Below are 17,941 nucleotides of genomic sequence, written 5' to 3'. Positions count from 1 at the left end.
TTAAAATCCTTCCGGTTCCAGTACATAGTTGTAAGAAAACTCTCTAGTTGTGGTAAAACTCTTAAAATACGCAATTAGAGTTTCCAGAAATGATTAAAAACTTGGAAGAACCACTTGAAATAAAAGTAAATCGATTCTTCCGACATTTCCTGCCGTTTGTAATCACAGACATTACCAGTGGAAAGCCGTGAAATGACCAGCAAACTGATAATATTTACAACTCCAGGGACTTTATGGAGCGTTTTCCCTTGAATTTGCTTTCAAATATTAGGAATTCTTGTTTATACAGCTCAAAATTTGTGTAGAAAGCCTGTAAGTGAGGACTATACTGCTTATGTTTACAATTGAGGCCAATGACTCTGGCGACTTTGGTATGACTCAGTTAAAATCCTTCCAGTTCCAGTACATAGTTGTAAGAAAACTCTATAGTTGTGGTAAAACTCTTAAAATACGCAATTAGAGTTTCCAGAAATGATTAAAAACTTGGAAGAACCACTTGAAATAAAAGTGAATATATTTTTCCTACATTTCCTGCCGTTTGTAATCACAGACATTATCAGTGGAAAGCCGTGAAATGACCAGAAAACTGATAATATTTACAACTCCGGGCACTTTAGGGAGCGTTTTCACTTGAATTTGCTTTTAAATATTAGGAATTCTTGTTTATACAGCTCAAAATTTGTGTAGAAAGGCTGTAAGTGAGGTCTATACTGCGTATGTTTACAATTGAGGCCGCATTACCCTGGCGACTTTTGTATGACTCAGTTAAAATCCTTCCGGTTCCAGTACATAGTTGTAAGAAAACTCTCTAGTTGTGGTAAAACTCTTAAAATACGCAATTAGAGTTTCCAGAAATGATTAAAAACTTGGAAGAACCACTTGAAATAAAAGTAAATCGATTCTTCCGACATTTCCTGCCGTTTGTAATCACAGACATTACCAGTGGAAAGCCGTGAAATGACCAGCAAACTGATAATATTTACAACTCCAGGGACTTTATGGAGCGTTTTCCCTTGAATTTGCTTTCAAATATTAGGAATTCTTGTTTATACAGCTCAAAATTTGTGTAGAAAGCCTGTAAGTGAGGACTATACTGCTTATGTTTACAATTGAGGCCAATGACTCTGGCGACTTTGGTATGACTCAGTTAAAATCCTTCCAGTTCCAGTACATAGTTGTAAGAAAACTCTATAGTTGTGGTAAAACTCTTAAAATACGCAATTAGAGTTTCCAGAAATGATTAAAAACTTGGAAGAACCACTTGAAATAAAAGTGAATATATTTTTCCTACATTTCCTGCCGTTTGTAATCACAGACATTATCAGTGGAAAGCCGTGAAATGACCAGAAAACTGATAATATTTACAACTCCGGGCACTTTAGGGAGCGTTTTCACTTGAATTTGCTTTTAAATATTAGGAATTCTTGTTTATACAGCTCAAAATTTGTGTAGAAAGGCTGTAAGTGTGGTCTATACTGCGTATGTTTACAATTGAGGCCGCATTACCCTGGCGACTTTTGTATGACTCAGTTAAAATCCTTCCGGTTCCAGTACATAGTTGTAAGAAAACTCTCTAGTTGTGGTAAAACTCTTAAAATACGCAATTAGAGTTTCCAGAAATGATTAAAAACTTGGAAGAACCACTTGAAATAAAAGTATATCGATTCTTCCAACATTTCCTGCCGTTTGTAATGACAAACATTACCAGTGGAAAGCCGTGAAATGACCAGCAAACTGATAATATTTACAACTCCAGGGAGTTTAGGGAGCGTTTTCCCTTGAATTTGCTTCCAAATATTAGGAATTCTTGTTTATACAGCTCAAAATTTGTGTAGAAAGCCTGTAAGTGAGGACTATACAGCTTATGTTTACAATTGAGGCCGAATTACTCTGGCGACTTTTGGATGACTCAGTTAAAATCTTTCCGGTTCCAGTACATAGTTGTAAGAAAACTCTCTAGTTGTGGTAAAACTCTTAAAATACGCAATTAGAGTTTCCAGAAATGATTAAAAACTTGGAAGAACCACTTGAAATAAAAGTAAATAGAGTCTTTCTACATTTCCTGCCGTTTGTAATCACAGACATTACCATTGGAAAGATGTGAAATGACCAGAAAACTGATAATATCTACAACTCCGGGCACTTCAGGGATAGTGTTCAATTGAATTGGCTTTCAAATATTAGGAATTCTTGTTTATACAGCTCAAAATTTGTGTAGAAAGTCTGTAAGTGAGGACTATACTGCTTATGTTTACAATTGAGGCCAATGACTCTGGCGACTTTGGTATGACTCAGTTAAAATCCTTCCGGTTCCAGTACATAGTTGTAAGAAAACTCTCTAGTTGTGGTAAAACTCTTAAAATACGCAATTAGAGTTTCCAGAAATGATTAAAAACTTGGAAGAACCACTTGAAATAAAAGTAAATATATTTTTCCTACATTTCCTGCCGTTTGTAATCACAGACATTATCAGTGGAAAGCCGTGAAATGACCAAAAAACTGATAATATTTACAACTCCGGGCACTTTAGGGAGCGTTTTCACTTGAATTTGCTTTTAAATATTAGGAATTCTTGTTTATACAGCTCAAAATTTGTGTAGAAAGGCGGTAAGTGAGGTCTATACTGCGTATGTTTACAATTGAGGCCGCATTACCCTGGCGACTTTTGTATGACTCAGTTAAAATCCTTCCGGTTCCAGTACATAGTTGTAAGAAAACTCTCTAGTTGTGGTAAAACTCTTAAAATACGCAATTAGAGTTTCCAGAAATGATTAAAAACTTGGAAGAACCACTTGAAATAAAAGTAAATAGATTCTTCCTACATTTCCTGCCATTTGTAATCACAGACATTACCAGAGGAAAGCCGTGAAATGACCAGCAAACTGATAATATCTACAACTCCGGGCACTTCAGGGATAGTGTTCAATTGAATTGGCTTTCAAATATTAGGAATTCTTGTTTATACAGCTCAAAATTTGTGTAGAAAGCCTGTAAGTGAGGACTATACTGCTTATGTTTACAATTGAGGCCAATGACTCTGGCGACTTTGGTATGACTCAGTTAAAATCCTTCCGGTTCCAGTACATAGTTGTAAGAAAACTCTATAGTTGTGGTAAAACTCTTAAAATACGCAATTAGAGTTCCCAGAAATGATTAAAAACTTGGAAGAACCACTTGAAATAAAAGTAAATAGATTCTTCCTACATATCCTGCCGTTTGTAATCACAGACATTACCAGAGGAAAGCCGTGAAATGACCAGAAAACTGATAATATTTACAACTCCGGGCACTTTAGGGAGCGTTTTCACTTGAATTTGCTTTTAAATATTAGGAATTCTTGTTTATACAGCTCAAAATTTGTGTAGAAAGGCTGTAAGTGAGGTCTATACTGCGTATGTTTACAATTGAGGCCGCATTACCCTGGCGACTTATGTATGACTCAGTTAAAATCCTTCCGGTTCCAGTACATAGTTGTAAGAAAACTCTCTAGTTGTGGTAAAACTCTTAATATACGCAATTAGAGTTTCCAGAAATGATTAAAAACTTGGAAGAACCACTTGAAATAAAAGTAAATAGAGTCTTTCTACATTTCCTGCCGTTTGTAATCACAGACATTACCAGAGGAAAGCCGTGAAATGACCAGCAAACTGATAATATCTACAACTCCGGGCACTTCAGGGATAGTGTTCAATTGAATTGGCTTTCAAATATTAGGAATTCTTGTTTATACAGCTCAAAATTTGTGTAGAAAGCCTGTAAGTGAGGACTATACTGCTTATGTTTACAATTGAGGCCAATGACTCTGGCGACTTTGGTATGACTCAGTTAAAATCCTTCCGGTTCCAGTACATAGTTGTAAGAAAACTCTCTAGTTGTGGTAAAACTCTTAAAATACGCAATTAGAGTTTCCAGAAATGATTAAAAACTTGGAAGAACCACTTGAAATAAAAGTATATCGATTCTTCCGACATTTCCTGCCGTTTGTAATGACAAACATTACCAGTGGAAAGCCGTGAAATGACCAGCAAACTGATAATATTTACAACTCCAGGGAGTTTAGGGAGCGTTTTCCCTTGAATTTGCTTTTAAATATTAGGAATTCTTGTTTATACAGCTCAAAATTTGTGTAGAAAGGCTGTAAGTGAGGTCTATACTGCGTATGTTTACAATTGAGGCCGCATTACCCTGGCGACTTTTGTATGACTCAGTTAAAATCCTTCCGGTTCCAGTACATAGTTGTAAGAAAACTCTCTAGTTGTGGTAAAACTCTTAAAATACGCAATTAGAGTTTCCAGAAATGATTAAAAACTTGGAAGAACCACTTGAAATAAAAGTAAATAGAGTCTTTCTACATTTCCTGCCGTTTGTAATCACAGACATTACCATTGGAAAGATGTGAAATGACCAGAAAACTGATAATATCTACAACTCCGGGCACTTCAGGGATAGTGTTCAATTGAATTGGCTTTCAAATATTAGGAATTCTTGTTTATACAGCTCAAAATTTGTGTAGAAAGCCTGTAAGTGAGGACTATTCTGCTTATGTTTACAATTGAGGCCAATGACTCTGGCGACTTTGGTATGACTCAGTTAAAATCCTTCCGGTTCCAGTACATAGTTGTAAGAAAACTCTCTAGTTGTGGTAAAACTCTTAAAATACGCAATTAGAGTTTCCAGAAATGATTAAAAACTTGGAAGAACCACTTGAAATAAAAGTAAATATATTTTTCCTACATTTCCTGCCGTTTGTAATCACAGACATTATCAGTGGAAAGCCGTGAAATGACCAGAAAACTGATAATATTTAAAACTCCGGGCACTTTAGGGAGCGTTTTCACTTGAATTTGCTTTTAAATATTAGGAATTCTTGTTTATACAGCTCAAAATTTGTGTAGAAAGGCTGTAAGTGAGGTCTATACTGCGTATGTTTACAATTGAGGCCGCATTACCCTGGCGACTTTTGTATGACTCAGTTAAAATCCTTCCGGTTCCAGTACATAGTTGTAAGAAAACTCTCTAGTTGTGGTAAAACTCTTAAAATACGCAATTAGAGTTTCCAGAAATGATTAAAAACTTGGAAGAACCACTTGAAATAAAAGTAAATAGATTCTTCCTACATTTCCTGCCATTTGTAATCACAGACATTACCAGAGGAAAGCCGTGAAATGACCAGCAAACTGATAATATCTACAACTCCGGGCACTTCAGGGATAGTGTTCAATTGAATTGGCTTTCAAATATTAGGAATTCTTGTTTATACAGCTCAAAATTTGTGTAGAAAGCCTGTAAGTGAGGACTATACTGCTTATGTTTACAATTGAGGCCAATGACTCTGGCGACTTTGGTATGACTCAGTTAAAATCCTTCCGGTTCCAGTACATAGTTGTAAGAAAACTCTATAGTTGTGGTAAAACTCTTAAAATACGCAATTAGAGTTCCCAGAAATGATTAAAAACTTGGAAGAACCACTTGAAATAAAAGTAAATAGATTCTTCCTACATATCCTGCCGTTTGTAATCACAGACATTACCAGAGGAAAGCCGTGAAATGACCAGCAAACTGATAATATTTACAACTCCGGGCACTTTAGGGAGCGTTTTCCCTTGAATTTGCTTTCAAATATTAGGAATTCTTGTTTATACAGCTCAAAATTTGTGTAGAAAGCCTGTAAGTGAGGACTATACAGCTTATGTTTACAATTGAGGCCGAATTACTCTGGCGACTTTTGGATGACTCAGTTAAAATCTTTCCGGTTCCAGTACATAGTTGTAAGAAAACTCTCTAGTTGTGGTAAAACTCTTAAAATACGCAATTAGATTTTCCAGAAATGATTAAAAACTTGGAAGAACCACTTGAAATAAAAGTAAATAGAGTCTTTCTACATTTCCTGCCGTTTGTAATCACAGACATTACCATTGGAAAGATGTGAAATGACCAGCAAACTGATAATATTTACAACTCCGGGCACTTTAGGGAGCGTTTTCAGTTGAATTTGCTTTCAAATATTAGGAATTCTTGTTTATACAGCTCAAAATTTGTGTAGAAAGGCGGTAAGTGAGGTCTATACTGCGTATGTTTACAATTGAGGCCGCATTACACTTGCGACTTTTGTATGACTCAGTTAAAATTTTTCCGGTTCCAGTACATATTTGTAAGAAAACTCTCTAGTTGTGGTAAAACTCTTAAACTACGCAATTAGAGTTTCCAGAAATGATTAAAAACTTGGAAGAACCACTTGAAATAAAAGTAAATATATTTTTCCTACATTTCCTGCCGTTTGTAATCACAGACATTATCAGTGGAAAGCCGTGAAATGACCAGAAAACTGATAATATTTACAACTCCGGGCACTTTAGGGAGCGTTTTCACTTGAATTTGCTTTTAAATATTAGGAATTCTTGTTTATACAGCTCAAAATTTGTGTAGAAAGGCTGTAAGTGAGGTCTATACTGCGTATGTTTACAATTGAGGCCGCATTACCCTGGCGACTTTTGTATGACTCAGTTAAAATCCTTCCGGTTCCAGTACATAGTTGTAAGAAAACTCTATAGTTGTGGTAAAACTCTTAAAATACGCAATTAGAGTTCCCAGAAATGATTAAAAACTTGGAAGAACCACTTGAAATAAAAGTAAATAGATTCTTCCTACATATCCTGCCGTTTGTAATCACAGACATTACCAGAGGAAAGCCGTGAAATGACCAGAAAACTGATAATATTTACAACTCCGGGCACTTTAGGGAGCGTTTTCACTTGAATTTGCTTTTAAATATTAGGAATTCTTGTTTATACAGCTCAAAATTTGTGTAGAAAGGCTGTAAGTGAGGTCTATACTGCGTATGTTTACAATTGAGGCCGCATTACCCTGGCGACTTTTGTATGACTCAGTTAAAATCCTTCCGGTTCCAGTACATAGTTGTAAGAAAACTCTCTAGTTGTGGTAAAACTCTTAAAATACGCAATTAGAGTTTCCAGAAATGATTAAAAACTTGGAAGAACCACTTGAAATAAAAGTAAATAGAGTCTTTCTACATTTCCTGCCGTTTGTAATCACAGACATTACCATTGGAAAGATGTGAAATGACCAGAAAACTGATAATATCTACAACTCCGGGCACTTCAGGGATAGTGTTCAATTGAATTGGCTTTCAAATATTAGGAATTCTTGTTTATACAGCTCAAAATTTGTGTAGAAAGCCTGTAAGTGAGGACTATACTGCTTATGTTTACAATTGAGGCCAATGACTCTGGCGACTTTGGTATGACTCAGTTAAAATCCTTCCGGTTCCAGTACATAGTTGTAAGAAAACTCTCTAGTTGTGGTAAAACTCTTAAAATACGCAATTAGAGTTCCCAGAAATGATTAAAAACTTGGAAGAACCACTTGAAATAAAAGTAAATAGATTCTTCCTACATTTCCTGCCGTTTGTAATCACAGACATTATCAGTGGAAAGCCGTGAAATGACCAGAAAACTGATAATATTTACAACTCCGGGCACTTTAGGGAGCGTTTTCACTTGAATTTGCTTTTAAATATTAGGAATTCTTGTTTATACAGCTCAAAATTTGTGTAGAAAGGCTGTAAGTGAGGTCTATACTGCGTATGTTTACAATTGAGGCCGCATTACCCTGGCGACTTTTGTATGACTCAGTTAAAATCCTTCCGGTTCCAGTACATAGTTGTAAGAAAACTCTCTAGTTGTGGTAAAACTCTTAAAATACGCAATTAGAGTTTCCAGAAATGATTAAAAACTTGGAAGAACCACTTGAAATAAAAGTAAATATATTTTTCCTACATTTCCTGCCGTTTGTAATCACAGACATTATCAGTGGAAAGCCGTGAAATGACCAGAAAACTGATAATATTTACAACTCCGGGCACTTTAGGGAGCGTTTTCACTTGAATTTGCTTTTAAATATTAGGAATTCTTGTTTATACAGCTCAAAATTTGTGTAGAAAGGCTGTAAGTGAGGTCTATACTGCGTATGTTTACAATTGAGGCCGCATTACCCTGGCGACTTTTGTATGACTCAGTTAAAATCCTTCCGGTTCCAGTACATAGTTGTAAGAAAACTCTCTAGTTGTGGTAAAACTCTTAAAATACGCAATTAGAGTTTCCAGAAATGATTAAAAACTTGGAAGAACCACTTGAAATAAAAGTATATCGATTCTTCCGACATTTCCTGCCGTTTGTAATGACAAACATTACCAGTGGAAAGCCGTGAAATGACCAGCAAACTGATAATATTTACAACTCCAGGGAGTTTAGGGAGCGTTTTCCCTTGAATTTGCTTTCATATATTAGGAATTCTTGTTTATACAGCTCAAAATTTGTGTAGAAAGCCTGTAAGTGAGGACTATACAGCTTATGTTTACAATTGAGGCCGAATTACTCTGGCGACTTTTGGATGACTCAGTTAAAATCTTTCCGGTTCCAGTACATAGTTGTAAGAAAACTCTCTAGTTGTGGTAAAACTCTTAAAATACGCAATTAGAGTTTCCAGAAATGATTAAAAACTTGGAAGAACCACTTGAAATAAAAGTAAATATATTTTTCCTACATTTCCTGCCGTTTGTAATCACAGACATTATCAGTGGAAAGCCGTGAAATGACCAGAAAACTGATAATATTTACAACTCCGGGCACTTTAGGGAGCGTTTTCACTTGAATTTGCTTTTAAATATTAGGAATTCTTGTTTATACAGCTCAAAATTTGTGTAGAAAGGCTGTAAGTGAGGTCTATACTGCGTATGTTTACAATTGAGGCCGCATTACCCTGGCGACTTTTGTATGACTCAGTTAAAATCCTTCCGGTTCCAGTACATAGTTGTAAGAAAACTCTCTAGTTGTGGTAAAACTCTTAAAATACGCAATTAGAGTTTCCAGAAATGATTAAAAACTTGGAAGAACCACTTGAAATAAAAGTAAATAGATTCTTCCTACATTTCCTGCCATTTGTAATCACAGACATTACCAGAGGAAAGCCGTGAAATGACCAGCAAACTGATAATATCTACAACTCCGGGCACTTCAGGGATAGTGTTCAATTGAATTGGCTTTCAAATATTAGGAATTCTTGTTTATACAGCTCAAAATTTGTGTAGAAAGCCTGTAAGTGAGGACTATACTGCTTATGTTTACAATTGAGGCCAATGACTCTGGCGACTTTGGTATGACTCAGTTAAAATCCTTCCGGTTCCAGTACATAGTTGTAAGAAAACTCTCTAGTTGTGGTAAAACTCTTAAAATACGCAATTAGAGTTTCCAGAAATGATTAAAAACTTGGAAGAACCACTTGAAATAAAAGTATATCGATTCTTCCGACATTTCCTGCCGTTTGTAATGACAAACATTACCAGTGGAAAGCCGTGAAATGACCAGCAAACTGATAATATTTACAACTCCAGGGAGTTTAGGGAGCGTTTTCCCTTGAATTTGCTTTCATATATTAGGAATTCTTGTTTATACAGCTCAAAATTTGTGTAGAAAGCCTGTAAGTGAGGACTATACAGCTTATGTTTACAATTGAGGCCGAGTTACTCTGGCGACTTTTGGATGACTCAGTTAAAATCTTTCCGGTTCCAGTACATAGTTGTAAGAAAACTCTCTAGTCTTGGTAAAACTCTTAAAATACGCAATTAGAGTTTCCAGAAATGATTAAAAACTTGGAAGAACCACTTGAAATAAAAGTAAATATATTTTTCCTACATTTCCTGCCGTTTGTAATCACAGACATTATCAGTGGAAAGCCGTGAAATGACCAGAAAACTGATAATATTTACAACTCCGGGCACTTTAGGGAGCGTTTTCACTTGAATTTGCTTTTAAATATTAGGAATTCTTGTTTATACAGCTCAAAATTTGTGTAGAAAGGCTGTAAGTGAGGTCTATACTGCGTATGTTTACAATTGAGGCCGAATTACCCTGGCGACTTTTGTATGACTCAGTTAAAATCCTTCCGGTTCCAGTACATAGTTGTAAGAAAACTCTCTAGTTGTGGTAAAACTCTTAAAATACGCAATTAGAGTTTCCAGAAATGATTAAAAACTTGGAAGAACCACTTGAAATAAAAGTAAATAGATTCTTCCTACATTTCCTGCCATTTGTAATCACAGACATTACCAGAGGAAAGCCGTGAAATGACCAGCAAACTGATAATATCTACAACTCCGGGCAATTCAGGGATAGTGTTCAATTGAATTGGCTTTCAAATATTAGGAATTCTTGTTTATACAGCTCAAAATTTGTGTAGAAAGCCTGTAAGTGAGGACTATACTGCTTATGTTTACAATTGAGGCCAATGACTCTGGCGACTTTGGTATGACTCAGTTAAAATCCTTCCGGTTCCAGTACATAGTTGTAAGAAAACTCTCTAGTTGTGGTAAAACTCTTAAAATACGCAATTAGAGTTTCCAGAAATGATTAAAAACTTGGAAGAACCACTTGAAATAAAAGTAAATATATTTTTCCTACATTTCCTGCCGTTTGTAATCACAGACATTACCAGTGGAAAGCCGTGAAATGACCAGGAAACTGATAATATTTACAACTCCGGGCACTTTAGGGAGCGTTTTCACTTGAATTTGCTTTTAAATATTAGGAATTCTTGTTTATACAGCTCAAAATTTGTGTAGAAAGGCTGTAAGTGAGGTCTATACTGCGTATGTTTACAATTGAGGCCGCATTACCCTGGCGACTTTTGTATGACTCAGTTAAAATCCTTCCGGTTCCAGTACATAGATGTAAGAAAACTCTCTAGTTGTGGTAAAACTCTTAAAATACGCAATTAGAGTTTCCAGAAATGATTAAAAACTTGGAAGAACCACTTGAAATAAAAGTATATCGATTCTTCCGACATTTCCTGCCGTTTGTAATGACAAACATTACCAGTGGAAAGCCGTGAAATGACCAGCAAACTGATAATATTTACAACTCCAGGGAGTTTAGGGAGCGTTTTCCCTTGAATTTGCTTTCATATATTAGGAATTCTTGTTTATACAGCTCAAAATTTGTGTAGAAAGCCTGTAAGTGAGGACTATACATCTTATGTTTACAATTGAGGCCGAATTACTCTGGCGACTTTTGGATGACTCAGTTAAAATCTTTCCGGTTCCAGTACATAGTTGTAAGAAAACTCTCTAGTTGTGGTAAAACTCTTAAAATACGCAATTAGAGTTTCCAGAAATGATTAAAAACTTGGAAGAACCACTTGAAATAAAAGTAAATATATTTTTCCTACATTTCCTGCCGTTTGTAATCACAGACATTATCAGTGGAAAGCCGTGAAATGACCAGAAAACTGATAATATTTACAACTCCGGGCACTTTAGGGAGCGTTTTCAGTTGAATTTGCTTTCAAATATTAGGAATTCTTGTTTATACAGCTCAAAATTTGTGTAGAAAGGCTGTAAGTGAGGTCTATACTGCGTATGTTTACAATTGAGGCCGCATTACCCTGGCGACTTTTGTATGACTCAGTTAAAATCCTTCCGGTTCCAGTACATAGTTGTAAGAAAACTCTATAGTTGTGGTAAAACTCTTAAAATACGCAATTAGAGTTTCCAGAAATGATTAAAAACTTGGAAGAACCACTTGAAATAAAAGTATATCGATTCTTCCGACATTTCCTGCCGTTTGTAATGACAAACATTACCAGTGGAAAGCCGTGAAATGACCAGCAAACTGATAATATTTACAACTCCAGGGAGTTTAGGGAGCGTTTTCCCTTGAATTTGCTTTCATATATTAGGAATTCTTGTTTATACAGCTCAAAATTTGTGTAGAAAGCCTGTAAGTGAGGACTATACAGCTTATGTTTACAATTGAGGCCGAATTACTCTGGCGACTTTTGGATGACTCAGTTAAAATCTTTCCGGTTCCAGTACATAGTTGTAAGAAAACTCTCTAGTTGTGGTAAAACTCTTAAAATACGCAATTAGAGTTTCCAGAAATGATTAAAAACTTGGAAGAACCACTTGAAATAAAAGTAAATATATTTTTCCTACATTTCCTGCCGTTTGTAATCACAGACATTATCAGTGGAAAGCCGTGAAATGACCAGAAAACTGATAATATTTACAACTCCGGGCACTTTAGGGAGCGTTTTCACTTGAATTTGCTTTTAAATATTAGGAATTCTTGTTTATACAGCTCAAAATTTGTGTAGAAAGGCTGTAAGTGAGGTCTATACTGCGTATGTTTACAATTGAGGCCGCATTACCCTGGCGACTTTTGTATGACTCAGTTAAAATCCTTCCGGTTCCAGTACATAGTTGTAAGAAAACTCTCTAGTTGTGGTAAAACTCTTAAAATACGCAATTAGAGTTTCCAGAAATGATTAAAAACTTGGAAGAACCACTTGAAATAAAAGTAAATAGATTCTTCCTACATTTCCTGCCATTTGTAATCACAGACATTACCAGAGGAAAGCCGTGAAATGACCAGCAAACTGATAATATCTACAACTCCGGGCACTTCAGGGATAGTGTTCAATTGAATTGGCTTTCAAATATTAGGAATTCTTGTTTATACAGCTCAAAATTTGTGTAGAAAGCCTGTAAGTGAGGACTATACTGCTTATGTTTACAATTGAGGCCAATGACTCTGGCGACTTTGGTATGACTCAGTTAAAATCCTTCCGGTTCCAGTACATAGTTGTAAGAAAACTCTATAGTTGTGGTAAAACTCTTAAAATACGCAATTAGAGTTCCCAGAAATGATTAAAAACTTGGAAGAACCACTTGAAATAAAAGTAAATAGATTCTTCCTACATATCCTGCCGTTTGTAATCACAGACATTACCAGAGGAAAGCCGTGAAATGACCAGAAAACTGATAATATTTACAACTCCGGGCACTTTAGGGAGCGTTTTCACTTGAATTTGCTTTTAAATATTAGGAATTCTTGTTTATACAGCTCAAAATTTGTGTAGAAAGGCTGTAAGTGAGGTCTATACTGCGTATGTTTACAATTGAGGCCGCATTACCCTGGCGACTTTTGTATGACTCAGTTAAAATCCTTCCGGTTCCAGTACATAGTTGTAAGAAAACTCTCTAGTTGTGGTAAAACTCTTAAAATACGCAATTAGAGTTTCCAGAAATGATTAAAAACTTGGAAGAACCACTTGAAATAAAAGTAAATAGAGTCTTTCTACATTTCCTGCCGTTTGTAATCACAGACATTACCATTGGAAAGATGTGAAATGACCAGAAAACTGATAATATCTACAACTCCGGGCACTTCAGGGATAGTGTTCAATTGAATTGGCTTTCAAATATTAGGAATTCTTGTTTATACAGCTCAAAATTTGTGTAGAAAGCCTGTAAGTGAGGACTATACTGCTTATGTTTACAATTGAGGCCAATGACTCTGGCGACTTTGGTATGACTCAGTTAAAATCCTTCCGGTTCCAGTACATAGTTGTAAGAAAACTCTCTAGTTGTGGTAAAACTCTTAAAATACGCAATTAGAGTTTCCAGAAATGATTAAAAACTTGGAAGAACCACTTGAAATAAAAGTAAATAGATTCTTCCTACATTTCCTGCCATTTGTAATCACAGACATTACCAGAGGAAAGCCGTGAAATGACCAGCAAACTGATAATATCTACAACTCCGGGCACTTCAGGGATAGTGTTCAATTGAATTGGCTTTCAAATATTAGGAATTCTTGTTTATACAGCTCAAAATTTGTGTAGAAAGCCTGTAAGTGAGGACTATACTGCTTATGTTTACAATTGAGGCCAATGACTCTGGCGACTTTGGTATGACTCAGTTAAAATCCTTCCGGTTCCAGTACATAGTTGTAAGAAAACTCTCTAGTTGTGGTAAAACTCTTAAAATACGCAATTAGAGTTTCCAGAAATGATTAAAAACTTGGAAGAACCACTTGAAATAAAAGTAAATATATTTTTCCTACATTTCCTGCCGTTTGTAATCACAGACATTATCAGTGGAAAGCCGTGAAATGACCAGAAAACTGATAATATTTACAACTCCGGGCACTTTAGGGAGCGTTTTCACTTGAATTTGCTTTTAAATATTAGGAATTCTTGTTTATACAGCTCAAAATTTGTGTAGAAAGGCTGTAAGTGAGGTCTATACTGCGTATGTTTACAATTGAGGCCGCATTACCCTGGCGACTTTTGTATGACTCAGTTAAAATCCTTCCGGTTCCAGTACATAGTTGTAAGAAAACTCTCTAGTTGTGGTAAAACTCTTAAAATACGCAATTAGAGTTTCCAGAAATGATTAAAAACTTGGAAGAACCACTTGAAATAAAAGTAAATAGATTCTTCCTACATTTCCTGCCATTTGTAATCACAGACATTACCAGAGGAAAGCCGTGAAATGACCAGCAAACTGATAAAATCTACAACTCCGGGCACTTCAGGGATAGTGTTCAATTGAATTGGCTTTCAAATATTAGGAATTCTTGTTTATACAGCTCAAAATTTGTGTAGAAAGCCTGTAAGTGAGGACTATACTGCTTATGTTTACAATTGAGGCCAATGACTCTGGCGACTTTGGTATGACTCAGTTAAAATCCTTCCGGTTCCAGTACATAGTTGTAAGAAAACTCTATAGTTGTGGTAAAACTCTTAAAATACGCAATTAGAGTTCCCAGAAATGATTAAAAACTTGGAAGAACCACTTGAAATAAAAGTAAATAGATTCTTCCTACATATCCTGCCGTTTGTAATCACAGACATTACCAGAGGAAAGCCGTGAAATGACCAGAAAACTGATAATATTTACAACTCCGGGCACTTTAGGGAGCGTTTTCACTTGAATTTGCTTTTAAATATTAGGAATTCTTGTTTATACAGCTCAAAATTTGTGTAGAAAGGCTGTAAGTGAGGTCTATACTGCGTATGTTTACAATTGAGGCCGCATTACCCTGGCGACTTTTGTATGACTCAGTTAAAATCCTTCCGGTTCCAGTACATAGTTGTAAGAAAACTCTCTAGTTGTGGTAAAACTCTTAAAATACGCAATTAGAGTTTCCAGAAATGATTAAAAACTTGGAAGAACCACTTGAAATAAAAGTGAATAGAGTCTTTCTACATTTCCTGCCGTTTGTAATCACAGACATTACCAGAGGAAAGCCGTGAAATGACCAGCAAACTGATAATATCTACAACTCCGGGCACTTCAGGGATAGTGTTCAATTGAATTGGCTTTCAAATATTAGGAATTCTTGTTTATACAGCTCAAAATTTGTGTAGAAAGCCTGTAAGTGAGGACTATACTGCTTATGTTTACAATTGAGGCCAATGACTCTGGCGACTTTGGTATGACTCAGTTAAAATCCTTCCGGTTCCAGTACATAGTTGTAAGAAAACTCTCTAGTTGTGGTAAAACTCTTAAAATACGCAATTAGAGTTTCCAGAAATGATTAAAAACTTGGAAGAACCACTTGAAATAAAAGTAAATATATTTTTCCTACATTTCCTGCCGTTTGTAATCACAGACATTATCAGTGGAAAGCCGTGAAATGACCAGAAAACTGATAATATTTACAACTCCGGGCACTTTAGGGAGCGTTTTCACTTGAATTTGCTTTTAAATATTAGGAATTCTTGTTTATACAGCTCAAAATTTGTGTAGAAAGGCTGTAAGTGAGGTCTATACTGCGTATGTTTACAATTGAGGCCGCATTACCCTGGCGACTTTTGTATGACTCAGTTAAAATCCTTCCGGTTCCAGTACATAGTTGTAAGAAAACTCTCTAGTTGTGGTAAAACTCTTAAAATACGCAATTAGAGTTTCCAGAAATGATTAAAAACTTGGAAGAACCACTTGAAATAAAAGTAAATAGAGTCTTTCTACATTTCCTGCCGTTTGTAATCACAGACATTACCATTGGAAAGATGTGAAATGACCAGAAAACTGATAATATCTACAACTCCGGGCACTTCAGGGATAGTGTTCAATTGAATTGGCTTTCAAATATTAGGAATTCTTGTTTATACAGCTCAAAATTTGTGTAGAAAGCCTGTAAGTGAGGACTATACTGCTTATGTTTACAATTGAGGCCAATGACTCTGGCGACTTTGGTATGACTCAGTTAAAATCCTTCCGTTTCCAGTACATAGTTGTAAGAAAACTCTATAGTTGTGGTAAAACTCTTAAAATACGCAATTAGAGTTCCCAGAAATGATTAAAAACTTGGAAGAACCACTTGAAATAAAAGTAAATAGATTCTTCCTACATATCCTGCCGTTTGTAATCACAGACATTACCAGAGGAAAGCCGTGAAATGACCAGCAAACTGATAATATTTACAACTCCGGGCACTTTAGGGAGCGTTTTCCCTTGAATTTGCTTTCAAATATTAGGAATTCTTGTTTATACAGCTCAAAATTTGTGTAGAAAGCCTGTAAGTGAGGACTATACAGCTTATGTTTACAATTGAGGCCGAATTACTCTGGCGACTTTTGGATGACTCAGTTAAAATCTTTCCGGTTCCAGTACATAGTTGTAAGAAAACTCTCTAGTTGTGGTAAAACTCTTAAAATACGCAATTAGATTTTCCAGAAATGATTAAAAACTTGGAAGAACCACTTGAAATAAAAGTAAATAGAGTCTTTCTACATTTCCTGCCGTTTGTAATCACAGACATTACCATTGGAAAGATGTGAAATGACCAGAAAACTGATAATATTTACAACTCCGGGCACTTTAGGGAGCGTTTTCAGTTGAATTTGCTTTCAAATATTAGGAATTCTTGTTTATACAGCTCAAAATTTGTGTAGAAAGGCGGTAAGTGAGGTCTATACTGCGTATGTTTACAATTGAGGCCGCATTACACTTGCGACTTTTGTATGACTCAGTTAAAATTTTTCCGGTTCCAGTACATATTTGTAAGAAAACTCTCTAGTTGTGGTAAAACTCTTAAACTACGCAATTAGAGTTTCCAAAAATGATTAAAAACTTGGAAGAACCACTTGAAATAAAAGTAAATAGATTCTTCCTACATTTCCTGCCATTTGTAATCACAGACATTACCAGAGGAAAGCCGTGAAATGACCAGCAAACTGATAATATCTACAACTCCGGGCACTTCAGGGATAGTGTTCAATTGAATTGGCTTTCAAATATTAGGAATTCTTGTTTATACAGCTCAAAATTTGTGTAGAAAGCCTGTAAGTGAGGACTATACTGCTTATGTTTACAATTGAGGCCAATGACTCTGGCGACTTTGGTATGACTCAGTTAAAATCCTTCCGGTTCCAGTACATAGTTGTAAGAAAACTCTCTAGTTGTGGTAAAACTCTTAAAATACGCAATTAGAGTTTCCAGAAATGATTAAAAACTTGGAAGAACCACTTGAAATAAAAGTAAATATATTTTTCCTACATTTCCTGCCGTTTGTAATCACAGACATTATCAGTGGAAAGCCGTGAAATGACCAGAAAACTGATAATATTTACAACTCCGGGCACTTTAGGGAGCGTTTTCACTTGAATTTGCTTTTAAATATTAGGAATTCTTGTTTATACAGCTCAAAATTTGTGTAGAAAGGCTGTAAGTGAGGTCTATACTGCGTATGTTTACAATTGAGGCCGCATTACCCTGGCGACTTTTGTATGACTCAGTTAAAATCCTTCCGGTTCCAGTACATAGTTGTAAGAAAACTCTCTAGTTGTGGTAAAACTCTTAAAATACGCAATTAGAGTTTCCAGAAATGATTAAAAACTTGGAAGAACCACTTGAAATAAAAGTATATCGATTCTTCCGACATTTCCTGCCGTTTGTAATGACAAACATTACCAGTGGAAAGCCGTGAAATGACCAGCAAACTGATAATATTTACAACTCCAGGGAGTTTAGGGAGCGTTTTCCCTTGAATTTGCTTTCATATATTAGGAATTCTTGTTTATACAGCTCAAAATTTGTGTAGAAAGGCTGTAAGTGAGGTCTATACTGCGTATGTTT

This window comes from Myotis nattereri, assembly GCF_964212035.1.
Source record: "Myotis nattereri genome assembly, chromosome: 16".
Classification (NCBI taxonomy): domain Eukaryota; kingdom Metazoa; phylum Chordata; class Mammalia; order Chiroptera; family Vespertilionidae; genus Myotis; species Myotis nattereri.
Note: the sequence above shows the minus strand (reverse complement) of the source record.